At 47.4% G+C, this 13,404-nt stretch overlaps 1 pseudogene; it reads right to left on the bottom strand.

The window, feature by feature from the left end:
- Positions 1-12,007: 12,007 nt before the first annotated feature.
- On the bottom strand, positions 12,008-12,608 carry LOC141025317 (uncharacterized; annotated as a pseudogene).
- Between the last annotated feature and the right edge of the window lie 796 nt (positions 12,609-13,404).

Below are 13,404 nucleotides of genomic sequence, written 5' to 3'. Positions count from 1 at the left end.
ACCTCCCTGGCGGTGAGCTTCGTCGACACCTGCAGCAACACATCCTCCGGCAACGCTCCGAGCAGCAACGCGCGCCGTCTTGTCCTTTCGCGCGTTCACCGCCGCATCGCCTGGGGCCACCGCCTCCCACACGGTGTGCACGTCGAGGATGGCATGCGCCTTGATCGCCCAGACGGTGTAGTTGTCCACCGTAAGCATCGGCATCGCCATCGACGCCGATCCGCCCGCGCCACCGCCGTGTGGGACAAGCGCCATGGTCGCCGGTGATCGCTGATACGTCTCCAACGTATCTATAATTTTTGATTGCTCCATGCTATATTATCTTCTGTTTTGGACATTATAGGGCTTTATTATTCACTTTTATATTATTTTTGGGACTAACCTATTAACCGGAGGCCCAGCCCAGAATTGCTGTTTTTTGCCTATTTCAGAGTTTCGCAGAAAAAGAATATCAAACGGAGTCCAAACGGAATGAAACCTTCGGGAACATGATTTTCGGAACGAACATGATCCAGAGGACTTGGACCCTACGTCAAGAAATCAAACAGGAAGCCACGAGGTAGGGGGGCGCGCCTACCCCCCAGGCACGCCCTCCACCCTCATGGGCCCCACGTTGCTCCACCGACGTACTCCTTCCTCCTATATATACCTACGTACCCCCAAACGATCAGATACGGAGCCAAAAACCTAATTCCACCACCGCAACCTTCTGTACCCGTGAGATCCCATCTTGGGGCCTGTTCCGGAGCTCCGCCGGAGGGGGCATCGATCACGGAGGGCTTCTACATCAACACCATAGCCTCTCCGATGAAGTGTGAGTAGTTTACCTCAGACCTTCGGGTCCATAGTTATTAGCTAGATGGCTTCTTCTCTCTTTTTGGATCTCAATACAATGTTCTCCCCCTCTCTTGTGGAGATCTATTCGATGTAATCTTCTTTTGCGGTGTGTTTGTTGAGACCGATGAATTGTGGGTTTATGGTCAAGTTTATCTATGAACAATATTTGAATCTTCTCTGAATTCTTTTATGTATGATTGGTTATCTTTGCACGTCTCTTCGAATTATCAGTTTGGTTTGGCCTACTAGATTGATCTTTCTTGCAATGGGAGAAGTGCTTAGCTTTGGGTTCAATCTTGCGGTGTCCTTTCCCAGTGACAGTATAGGGGCAGCAAGGCACGTATTGTATTGTTGCCATCGAGGATAACAAGATGGGATTTTTATGATATTGCATGAATTTATCCCTCTACATCATGTCATCTTGCTTAAAGCGTTACTCTGTTCTTATGAACTTAATACTCTAGATGCATGCTGGATAGCGGTCGATGTGTGGAGTAATAGTAGTAGATGCAGGCAGGAGTCGGTCTACTTGTTTCGGACGTGATGCCTATATACATGATCATATCTAGATATTCTCATAACTATGCTCAATTCTGTCAATTGCTCAACAGTAATTTGTTCACCCACCGTAAAATACTTATTGTCACAGCCCCAGATCAGCCCTTGCTTGACTTCTCTTGCATCCATGCATCATGTTTAAATTCAAATGAAATTTGAATTGAGGAATTTTCAAAGCCTCAGAAACCTTTTAAAAGTGATCAACATTAAAATCTTCTCAAAGAAGCCCAAGAAAATGTTCCTGTTAAACCTTGAAAAATATTGGCAAGAATAACATTCAAACCAATATTTTTGGAATCACAGAAATATTTATTTTGGGCCTTTTTGAATTAAATCAATGACATATTTGGGTTGGATTTATTTCTGTTACATAAGAAATAAAGTTCATATATTTTTGTGAGTTGCCTGTGACCTTGGACTAGTTTCTGAGCTCACATAACAAATTACAGAAAGTTTAGAAAATGATCTGATGTTTTAAATCAAGTCAAAACAAATAGCAGAAAAATTAGAAAAGAGAAATAAAAGTCGGAAGAGAGAGAGAACCTTACCTGGGCCTTACCTGCAGCCCAAGTGGCTACGCCAGCCCACCACTGTGGCGGCCCAGCCCAGCTAGCCCCCCCTGTCGTCTTCCTCGTGACAGAAGGACGCCGGGCGTGTGGCCACCGTGCGCCGGCACGCGCCCGTGCCACCTCCACCTTGCCTGCGTGCCCCCTCGGCGGCCTGGACGACCCTGGAGTCGCCACGCAGCCCCCGGCTCCCCCTCTCTCTCCCCCGAACGCTCTCCCCTCCTCTGTTCTTCCCGCCCGAACGCCTCCGTCGCCGCCGCTCGCCACCACCGCGGACACCGCCATCCCGGCGACGCCCTGAGATGCCCAAGTGCTCCGCCTAGTATCCCTCTTCCTCCCCACCGAGTCACGCCCCGCCGGAAGCCCTGCAGCGTTGTTCCCGACCTCGTCTTCAACCTCTGGCCGTCGGCGACCTCACCTGGGATTCGCGAGCTCCAGCCCGTCCCCGGCCTCGCCGTTGCCTCTACTCGATCCGCTGTGAGCCCCTGCGTCGAACCCCCCCCCCTCTCTGCTCCGTTTGCTCATTGTAGACGCCGCCCCCTTGCTCACCGTAGCACGCCGCCGCGCGAGCTCGACGCCAGCATCACTCCGGTGACCATTTGGTCACGCGCGGGTGCCTAACACCCTCACCGCACCTCGTAGCGCCTCGCTAGTGCTTCCATTCACCCACTAGCACGCTACAACAGCAAAACCACCGACGCCCGAACTCCGGCCGCCGCATTCGTGCTCGCCGCCGTCGACTTAGACCACCCCAGCTCCTCCCGCTTGGCCTACTAGATGCACGCGAGCCCCAGCTACGCGTAGGACCAAACCGCGGTCGATTTGGTCGACCGTGGGCAAATCCCGAGCCCCTCCGCCGTCCCGGGTTTCACCGGCGACGAGCCGTGGACCAAGTCCGGCGGGTTTGACCCTGCTTGACCGGGGTTTGACTCCCCCTGACCCACTGACGTGTGGGGCCAGCCCCTGTTAAAAGTTAGTTTAGTTTAAACCTAAACTTAATTAGGCACTGAGAGACTGACACGCGGGACCCACTGGTCAAGTTTGACCTGGACCAGCCGCCGTTGACCAGCTGACGTCACAGTGACGCAGTGCTGACACAATAACTCATTTTCTGGATTTAAAATAATTCAGAAAATTCCAGAAAATAGTATAAACTTCTAAAATTCATAGAAAATCAACCGTATCTCAGAATGAAATAATTTATATATAAAAAATTATCAGAAAAATCCAAAGAATCTGTTTATGGCATCCTCATGCATGTTTGAACAACTTACAGCCACTGTATATGACAATTTGAATAAATGGCATTTGAAATGTCTTATATGGAGTTTGAATTTGAACCTAAGGTTCAAACCAACTCCATTTAATATGTTGCTAGCTGCATTAGCTCAAAACACATTCATATTTCCATGTCATAATCATGCATCATAATTGTTGCATTGCATTGATTGTGTTCTTCCTTGTTTACCGGTGATTGTCCCCTCTCGATAAGCCGTGATTCCGACGATGAGTTCGATGACACCGATGAAGAACTATAATATCTTCAGAAGTGCCAGGCAAGCATAACCCCTTGTTCATTCCGATACAATCCCACTCTCTCGCTCCTGCTCTCTTTACTGCATTAGGACAACAACGATTCAACTATTACATTCTGCGGTAGTTGAACCCCTTATCCTCTGCATGACCTGTCATTGCCACAGTAAATAGATGAAACCCACTAGCATGAGTAGGAGTTGTTTGAGCCCTGATGTGCCTACTCATTCATGCCTGTTTGTCATGCCTGCTACTGCTTAGAGTTGAGTCGGGTCTGATTCGTCGGGGATGAATTGGAATGGTGATGAACATGTCCTACTGTGTGTGAGCTAAGTGTGTGAACACGATTTGGTAAAGGTAGCGGTGAGAGGCCATGTAGGAGTACATGGTGGGTTGTCTCATTGAAGTCGTCCTCAGGAACTGAGTTCTGTGTTTGTGATCCATGATACAGTTACTACCACGCATTGGGCCCGAAACCAATGGACCCTCTCGGCTTCTTAATCACCCTTGTCCTCTGTCCAGGAGTTGCACGTAGTTTCTGGTGTTTGTAGTATGCTGGAGGCCGTGGACAGCGCTGACCGGAGGGGTGGGCTGTGATGCGGTAGGCACGTGGCACGGTGTACCGGGCGCCCGTTTGGTGTCTCGGGAACCCTGCACACATCGTTCGGGGCCGTATGTGGAAACCTCGGCCGGACTCCCTGCGGATGGAACCTGAATAGGCGATAAACCTGGACTAGAGACTTGAGTGTTTAGGTAGGCTGTGGCCGACTCCCTCGCCAGGCTTCCACTTGAAGGTTGCCGAGGTACACGACGTGTACATGGTGGTAAGTGGCGAGAGCATGTGTGACGAAGTACACCCCTGCAGGGTTAACATCATCTATTCGAATAGCCGTGTCCGCGGAAATGGACTTCTGGGTTGCCTATAATAGTTCATAGACAAGTGAAAGTGGATACTCTAAAATGCGCAAGATAAGCGTGAGTGCTATGGATGGCGTTCTCGTAGGGAGACGGGAGCGGATCCATAGTGGAGTATTGATATGGTGATTAGGTGGACTCGTGTGCGCCACCTCAAAAGAGTTGCTTGCAGTCGTAGTTAGGATAGCCACCGAGTCAAAGCTGGCTTGCTGCAGTTAAACTCCACCACCCCCCTTTGTTGATACCGATGCATATGTAGCTAGTTCTGATGTAAGTCTGGCTGGGTACATTTGTACTCACGTTTGCCTATTTTATGTTTTGCAGAGAGACGCCAGTCTCGCTAGTAGTTCCGTGTGGACTTCGACGTTTAGCTTGATACCTCAGCTACGATCTTGTGCCCTCGGCAGGATCTAGTAAATAGTCAGGCTTCTCAGCCTTTTTCATTTGTAGATGTCTGTACTCAGACATGTTAAGCTTCCGCATGTGCTTTGACTTGTATGCTCTGAATGTTGGGTCATGAGACCCATGTTTGTAATATCTGGCTCTTCGGAGCCTAATGAATAAATACTCTGAGTCGTAGAGTCTTGTTGTGATGCCATGTTCTATTTGCACATATCGAGCATATTGTGTGTATGATTGAAATGCTTGGTATGTGTGGGATCCGACAACCTAGTTGTTTATCCTTGGTAGCCTCTCCTATGGGGAAATGTAGTCTTGTGCTCCCATGAGCCATGGTAGTCCGCTACAGCCCGGTTCACCGGAGTCCTGCTAGCCCAGCACTACTGCTCCGGAACACTTGACTGGCCGGCATGTGTTTCATATCGTTCCTGTGTCTGTCCCTTCGGGGAAATGTCACGCGGTGACATCCGGAGTCCTGCCTAGCCTGCTACAGCCCGGGTTCCCGGAGTCCTGTTAGCCCAGTGCTACAGCCCGGATTCGCACGCTGCTGACCGACACGTTCGATGTTGATTCATGTATGCCTGTCCCCATACGTTAGTGCCGCTTTGGGTTCACGACTAGCCATGTCGGCCCGGGTTCTCTGTCATATGGATGCTAGCGACATTATCATATACGTGATCCAAAAGGCGCAAACGGTCCCGGGCCATGGTAAGGCGACACCCGTGGGAATACCGTGCGTGAGGCCGCAAAGTGATATGAGGTGTTACAGGCTAGATCGGTGTGACGTAGAATCGGGGTCGCGACACTTATGCTCTTGAGAGAAGCCACTAGTGAAACCTATGGCCCCCGGGTCTATTTTCCGTCATATTAATCTTTCAACACTTAGTTATTTCCGTTAGTTTTATTTTACTTTGCATCTTTATCATAAAAATACCAAAAATATTATCTTATCATATCTATCAGATCTCACTCTCGTAAGTGACCGTGTAGGGATTGATAACCCCTTATCGCGTTGGTTGCGAGGATTTATTTATTTGTGTAGGTGCGAGGGACTCGCGCGTAGCCTCCTACTGGATTGATACCTTGGTTCTCAAAAACTGAGGGAAATACTTACGCTACTTTGCTGCATCACCCTTTCCTCTTCAAGGGAAAACCAACGCAGTGCTCAAGAGGTAGCAAGAAGGATTTCTGGCGCCGTTGCCGGGAAGGTCTACGCAAAAGTCAACATACCAAGCACCCATCGCAGACCCTTATCTCACGCATTACATTATTTGCCATTTGCCTCTCGTTTTCCTCTCCCCCACTTCACCCTTGCCATTTTATTCGCCCTCTCTTTTTCGTTCGCCTCTTTTTTGTTTGCTTGTCGTCATGGCTAGTCCCTTATCTTCTCCGTTGTCTCCCGAGAATGAAGTTCTTAATTTTAAGCAAGGGAGGGAGAAAATCTAAAAGATACTTGGTATAGAATTTGCAATGCTCAAAATAGATCTACCAGGAAGCAATCTACTTCCGTTCTTCTCCGCAATTTTTATGTAGGCGCTACTCCTTGGTACAGATATATCCTTGATACCATTACCGGAGGGAATTTCTTGGGTAGCCATACTTTTGATTCTTATAATGCTATGATAGATTTGTTTGGCTCACCACCTCTTTTGGTTAATGGAACTATGTTAACTTTGGAGCATGTAATGCAAAGACTTGAAATTATTGAAAACAAAGTTGCTACCATAGAGTTAATTGAAAATTTGGATAAAAAGATCCACAACCAAATTACCCAATATGGATCTAAAGTAGGAGTCACTTTGAAAAATATTAAGGAGAAGGAACCCATAGTTAATGAAAGAATAAATCAAGATTCCACTAGAATCGATAAACTTGAGGGTATCATTACCAACTTGGGAACCACTTTTTCTTCCGTAAAGAATACTCCAAGTCCTCCAACTAAAATTGCCAAGGTTATGTATGTTCCTAAAAATAAGGGTGAATCCTCTAGTAAGGAAACTGCGGATCTCAAATCTATAAGTATTCATCCCAATCTTATTGCTATCATTAAGGAACCATTTGCTACAAATGAATTTTTTGATCTTGTGCCTAAAAGTTTGATAATTAATAAAAAGAAAGAAACTCTAAAGGATGATAGATGTCTTATTGAATAATTGCCCACCAAAGATGGCAATACCTAGATCTATCCTTGCTATTATGCCTAGCTAGGGGCGTTAAACGATAGCGCTTGTTGGGAGGCAACCCAATTGTATTTTTAGTTTTTTGCTTTTTGCTTCTGTTTAGGAATAAATATTTGATCCAGCCTCTGGTTAGATGTGTTTTTATGTTTTAATTAGTGTTTGTGCCAAGTTAAACCTATAGGATCTTCTTGGATGATAGTTATTTGATCTTGCAGAAATTTCCAGAAACTTTCTGTTCACGAAAATAATTGTTAAAAATCACCAGAACGTGATAAAATATTGATTCCAATTTCTGCTGATCAATAAACAAATTGTCTAGGTCGTCCTATTTTGGCTGATTTTTTGGAGTTCCAGAAGTTTGCGTTAGTTACAGATTACTACAGACTGTTCTGTTTTTGACAGATTCTGTTTTTCGTGCGTTGTTTGCTTATTTTGATGAATTTATGGCTAGTAAAATAGTTTATAAACCATAGAGAAGTTCGAATACAGTAGGTTTAACACCAATATAAATAAAGAATGAGTTCATTACAGTACCTTGAAGTGGTCTTTTGTTTTCTTTCGCTAACGGAGCTCACGAGATTTTCTGTTAAGTTTTGTGTTGTGAAGTTTTCAAGTTTTGGGTGAAAGATTTGATGGATTATGGAACAAGGAGTGGCAAGAGCCTAAGCTTGGGGATGCCCATGGCACCCTCAAGATAATCTAAGGACACCAAAATCCAAAGCTTGGGGATGCCCCGGAAGGCATCCCCTCTTTCGTCTACTTCCATCGGTAACTTTACTTGGAGCTATATTTTTATTCACCACATGATATGTGTTTTGCTTGGAGCGTCTTGTATGATTTGAGTCTTTGCTTTTTAGTTTACCACAATCATCCTTGCTGTACACACCTTTTGAGAGAGACACACATGATTCGGAAATTATTAGAATACCCTATGTGCTTCACTTATATCTTTTGAGTTATATTGTTTTTGCTCTAGTACTTCACTTATATCTTTTAGAGCACGGTGGTGGATTTGTTTTATAGAAACTATTGATCTCTCATGCTTCACTTAGATTATTTTGAGAGTCTTAAATAGCATGGTAATTTGCTTAAATAATCCTAATATGCTAGGTATTCAAGATTAGTAAAAACTTTCTTATGAGTGTGTTGAATACTAAGAGAAGTTTGATGCTTGATGATTGTTTTGAGACATGGAGGTAGTGATATTAAAGTTGTGCTAGTTGAGTAGTTGTGAATTTGAGAAATACTTATGTTGAAGTTTGCAAGTCCCGTAGCATGCACGTATGGTAAACGTTATGTAACAAATTTGAAACATGAGGTGTTCTTTGATTGTCCTCCTTATGAGTGGCGGTCGGGGACGAGCGATGGTCTTTTCCTACCAATCTATCCCCCTAGGAGCATGCGCGTAGTGCTTGGTTTTTGATGACTTGTAGATTTTTGCAATAAGTATGTGAGTTCTTTATGACTAATGTTGAGTCCATGGATTATATTCACTCTCACCTTTCCATCATTGCTAGCCTCTTCGGTACCGTGCATTGCCCTTTCTCACATTGAGAGTTGGTGCAAACTTCGCCGGTGCATCCAAACCCCGTGATATCATACGCTCTTTCACACATAAACCTCCTTATATCTTCCTCGAAACAGCCACCATACCTACCTATTATGGCATTCCCATAGCCATTCCGAGATATATTGCCATGCAACTTCCACCATTCCGTTTATCATGACACGTTCATCATTTGCATATTGCTTTGCATGATCATGTAGTTGACATAGTATTTGTGGCAAAGCCACCGTTCATAATTCTTCCATACATGTCACTCTTGGTTCATTGCATATCCCGGTACACCACCGGAGGCATTCATATAGAGTCATACTTTTTTCTAGTATCGAGTTGTAATCATTGAGTTGTAAATAAATAGAAGTGTGATGATCATCATTTTCTAGAGCATTGTCCTAAGTGACGAATAAAAAAAGAGAGAAAGTCCATAAAAAAGAAGAGAGAAGGCCCCAAAAAAATGAGAGAAAAAGAGAGAAGGGACAATGTTACTATCCTTTGCCACACTTGTGCTTCAAATTAGCACCATAATCTTCATGATAGAGAGTCTCTTGTTTTGTCACTTTCATATACTAGTGGGAATTTTTCATTATAGAACTTGGCTTGTATATTCCAACAATGGGCCTCCTCAAGTGCCCTAGGTCTTCATGAGCAAGCAAGTTGGATGCACACCCACTTAGTTTCTTTTGTTGATCTTTCATATATTTATAGCTCTACTGCATCCGTTGCATGGCAATCCCTACTCCTCGCATTAACATCAATCAATGGGCATCTCCATAGCCCATTGATTAGCATCGTTGATGTGAGACTTTCTCCTTTTTTGTCATCTCCACATAACCCCCATCATCATATTCTATACCACCCATAGTGCTATATCCATGGCTCACGCTCATGTATTGCGTGAAGGTTGAAAAAGTTTGAGATTACTAAAGTATGAAACAATTGCTTGGCTTGTCATCGGGGTTGTGCATGATGAGAGCATTCTTGTGTGACGAAAATGGAGCATGACTAAACTATATGATTTTGTAGGGATGAACTTTCTTTGGCCATGTTATTTTGAGAGGACATAATTGCTTAGTTAGTATGCTTGAAGTATTATTATTTTTATGTCAATATTGAACTTTTATCTTGAATCTTTCGGATCTGAATATTCATACCACAATTAAGAAGAATTACATTGAAATTATGCCAAGTAGCATTCCACATCAAAAATTCTGTTTTTATCATTTACCTACTCGAGGACGAGCAGGAATTAAGCTTGGGGATGCTTGATACGTCTCCAACGTATCTATAATTTTTGATTGCTCCATGCTATATTATCTTCTGTTTTGGACATTATTGGGCTTTATTATTCACTTTTATATTATTTTTGGGACTAACCTATTAACCGGAGGCCCAGCCCAGAATTCCTGTTTTTTTGCCTATTTCAGAGTTTCGCAGAAAAAGAATATCAAACGGAGTCCAAACTGAATGAAACCTTCGGGAACGTGATTTTCGGAACGAACATGATCCAGAGGACTTGGACCCTATGTCAAGAAATCAAACAGGAAGCCACGAGGTAGGGGGGCGCGCCTACCCCCCAGGCACGCCCTCCACCCTCGTGGGCCCCATGTTGCTCCACCGACGTACTCCTTCCTCCTATGTATACCTACGTACCCCCAAACGATCAGATACGGAGCCAAACACCTAATTCCACCACCGCAACCTTCTGTACCCGTGAGATCCCATCTTAGGGCCTGTTCCTGAGCTCCGCCGGAGGGGGAATCGATCACGGAGGGCTTCTACATCAACACCATAGCCTCTCCGATGAAGTGTGAGTAGTTTACCTCAGACCTTCGGGTCCATAGTTATTAGCTAGATGGCTTCTTCTCTCTTTTTGGATCTCAATACAATGTTCTCCCCCTCTCTTGTGGAGATCTATTCGATGTAATCTTCTTTTGCAGTGTGTTTGTTGAGACCGATGAATTGTGGGTTTATGATTAAGTTTATCTATAAACAATGTTTGAATCTTCTCTGAATTCTTTTATCTATGATTGGTTATCTTTGCAAGTCTCTTCGAATTATCAGTTTGGTTTGGCCTACTAGATTGATCTTTCTTGCAATGGGAGAAGTGCTTAGCTTTGGGTTCAATCTTGCGGCGTCCTTTCCCAGTGACAGTAGGGGCAGCAAGGCACGTATTGTATTGTTGCCATCGAGGATAACAAGATGGGGTTTTTATCATATTGCATGAATTTATCCCTCTACATCATGTCATCTTGCTTAAAGCGTTACTCTGTTCTTATGAACTTAATACTCTAGATGCATGCTGGATAGCGGTCGATGTGTGGAGTAATAGTAGTAGATGCAGGCAGGAGTCGGTCTACTTGTTTTGGACGTGATGCCTATATACATGATCATACCTAGATATTCTCATAACTATGCTCAATTCTGTCAATTGCTCAACAGAAATTTGTTCACCCACCGCAAAATACTTATGCTCTTGAGAGAAGCCACTAGTGAAACCTATGGCCCCCGGGTCTATTTTCCATCATATTAATCTTCCAACACTTAGTTATTTCCGTTGCTTTTATTTTACTTTGCATCTTTATCATAAAAATACCAAAAAATTATCTTATCATATCTATCAGATCTCACTCTCGTAAGTGACCGTGTAGGGATTGACAACCCCTTATCGCGTTGGTTGCGAGGATTTATTTGTTTGTGTAGGTGCGAGGGACTCGCGCGTAGCCTCCTACTGGATTCATACCTTGGTTCTCAAAAACTGAGGGAAATACTTACACTACTTTGCTGCATCACCATTTCCTCTTCAAGGAAAAACCACGCAGTGCTCAAGAGGTAGCAATCGCCCGAACCGAAGCTCTGTATACCAATTGTTGTTGTCGCTGGTCTCCCCCCTGCTCGCCGGAGCTCTACCTCTCTGTCTCACTAAGCTCTCACCACCCACTCTCGAGGAAGAAGAAGACTAGAGGAGGAAGATGGACACAGGGACACAGGAAAATTTTCTTGCCGCACGTACGCCTCCGCCGCTCGAACGGCGTCCTTTTTCCTTGAGCACGAACTCAATACACCCGGCCATCGATACACAGAGGATCGGCGAGAGTTTATACTCATGCACGCACGCACGCCGTGCCCACGGTGCTCCCACTCACCCACGCCCCGCGTCCCTCGCTATACCTGGCCCGCGCTCCCGTCGCGCCCGCATGCGGATGACGCGGCCACCAACAGCCCTGGACGCGGTCACACCTCCGGCTCCATCGCTAGCTGGAAACGACCCACGCGCACGCACGCGCGGTCACACACGCACACATAACCCATACATAGGTCGGACCATGCCTGGACTATAGTAAGACTATGGCCAGACACACACAACGCACGCATACGACGCGTCCAGCCCGCGCCCGAACGCACACTGGCCACGGCCGTGGCTTTATTTGTCTAACATTCACCCCCTAAGCCACAGCTCAGAGGAGACCATCGTCCTCGTCGCCGACGACGTCCGCCAGTAGCGCGCGCTCCGCCACCGCCTCCCTCCGCAGGTTGGGGCAGTCCCTCTTGAAGTGGCCGCGCTCGCCGCAGTTGTAGCAGCGCCCGCGCCGGTTCCCGCCGCTGCTCGACGCCACGCTCTTGCCGTCGTCGTCGTCCCGAGCACCGCCGTGTCGACTCTCCCGCGCTGCCCACTGCGCCGCTGTCATGAGCAACTGCTCACCCCCGCGCTCGCCACCGTCTTGTCCACGGCGTTGAACCCGCTCGTCGAACGCGCGCAGCCGCTCGAGCGCTTCGTCGAACGCCATCGCCATCACGTCGTGGAACTGCTCGATGCTGGCGACAATGGGGAAGAGCCGATCTGGCACTGTATCCAGCAGCTTCTTGACGAGCGCCGCGTCGCCCAACGTCTCCCCGAGGTTGGCATACCTCGCCGCCATCGCCGCGAGCCTCCCGCCGTACATGTCAAGCTCCTCGCCGTCCGCCATCTTCAGGCGGTCGAATTCACCGCGCAACGTCGCCAGACTCGCCGCGCGGACCCGATTGGCACCGACGAACCTCACCTTCAGGGAGTCCCATACCTCCCTGGCGGTGAGCTTCGTCGACACCTGCAACAAGACATCCTTTGGCAACGCTCCGAGCAGCAACGCGCGCGCCGTCTTGTCCTTCCGCGCGTTCACCGCCGCATCGCCTGGCACCACCGCCTCCCACACGGTGTGCACGTCGAGGATGGCCTGCGCCTTGATCGCCCAGATGGTGTAGTTGTCCACCGTAAGCATCGGCATCGCCATCGACGCCGATCCGCCCGCGCCACCGCCGTGTGGGACGAGCGCCATGGTCGCCGGTGATCGCCCGAACCGAAGCTCTATATACCAATTGTTGTTGCCGCCGGTCTCCCCCCTGCTCGTCGGAGCTCTACCTCTCTGTCTCACTCAGCTCTCACCACCCACTCTCGAGGAAGAAGAAGACTAGAGGAGGGAGATGGACATAGGGACACAGGAAAAATTTCTTGGCGCACGTACGCCACCGCCGCTCGAACGGCGTCCTTTTTCCTTGAGCACGAACTCAATACACCCGGCCATCGATACACAGAGGATCGGCGAGAGTTTATACTCACGCACGCACGCACGCACGCCGCGCCCACGGCGCTCCCACTCGCCCACGCCCCGTGTCTCTCGCTATACCTGGCCCGCGCTCCCGTCGCGCCCGCACGCGGACGACGCGGCCACCAACAGCCCTGGACGCGGTCACACCTCCGGCTCCATCGCTAGCTGGAAACGACCCACGCACACGCACGCGCGGTCGCACACGCACACATAACCCATACATAGGTCGGACCATGCCTGGACTATAGCCAGACTATGGCCAGACACAC

Source organism: Aegilops tauschii, chromosome 6, assembly GCF_002575655.3.
Source record: "Aegilops tauschii subsp. strangulata cultivar AL8/78 chromosome 6, Aet v6.0, whole genome shotgun sequence".
In the NCBI taxonomy this organism is placed as follows: domain Eukaryota; kingdom Viridiplantae; phylum Streptophyta; class Magnoliopsida; order Poales; family Poaceae; genus Aegilops; species Aegilops tauschii.
This window is presented reverse-complemented; position numbering and strand designations above follow the sequence as displayed.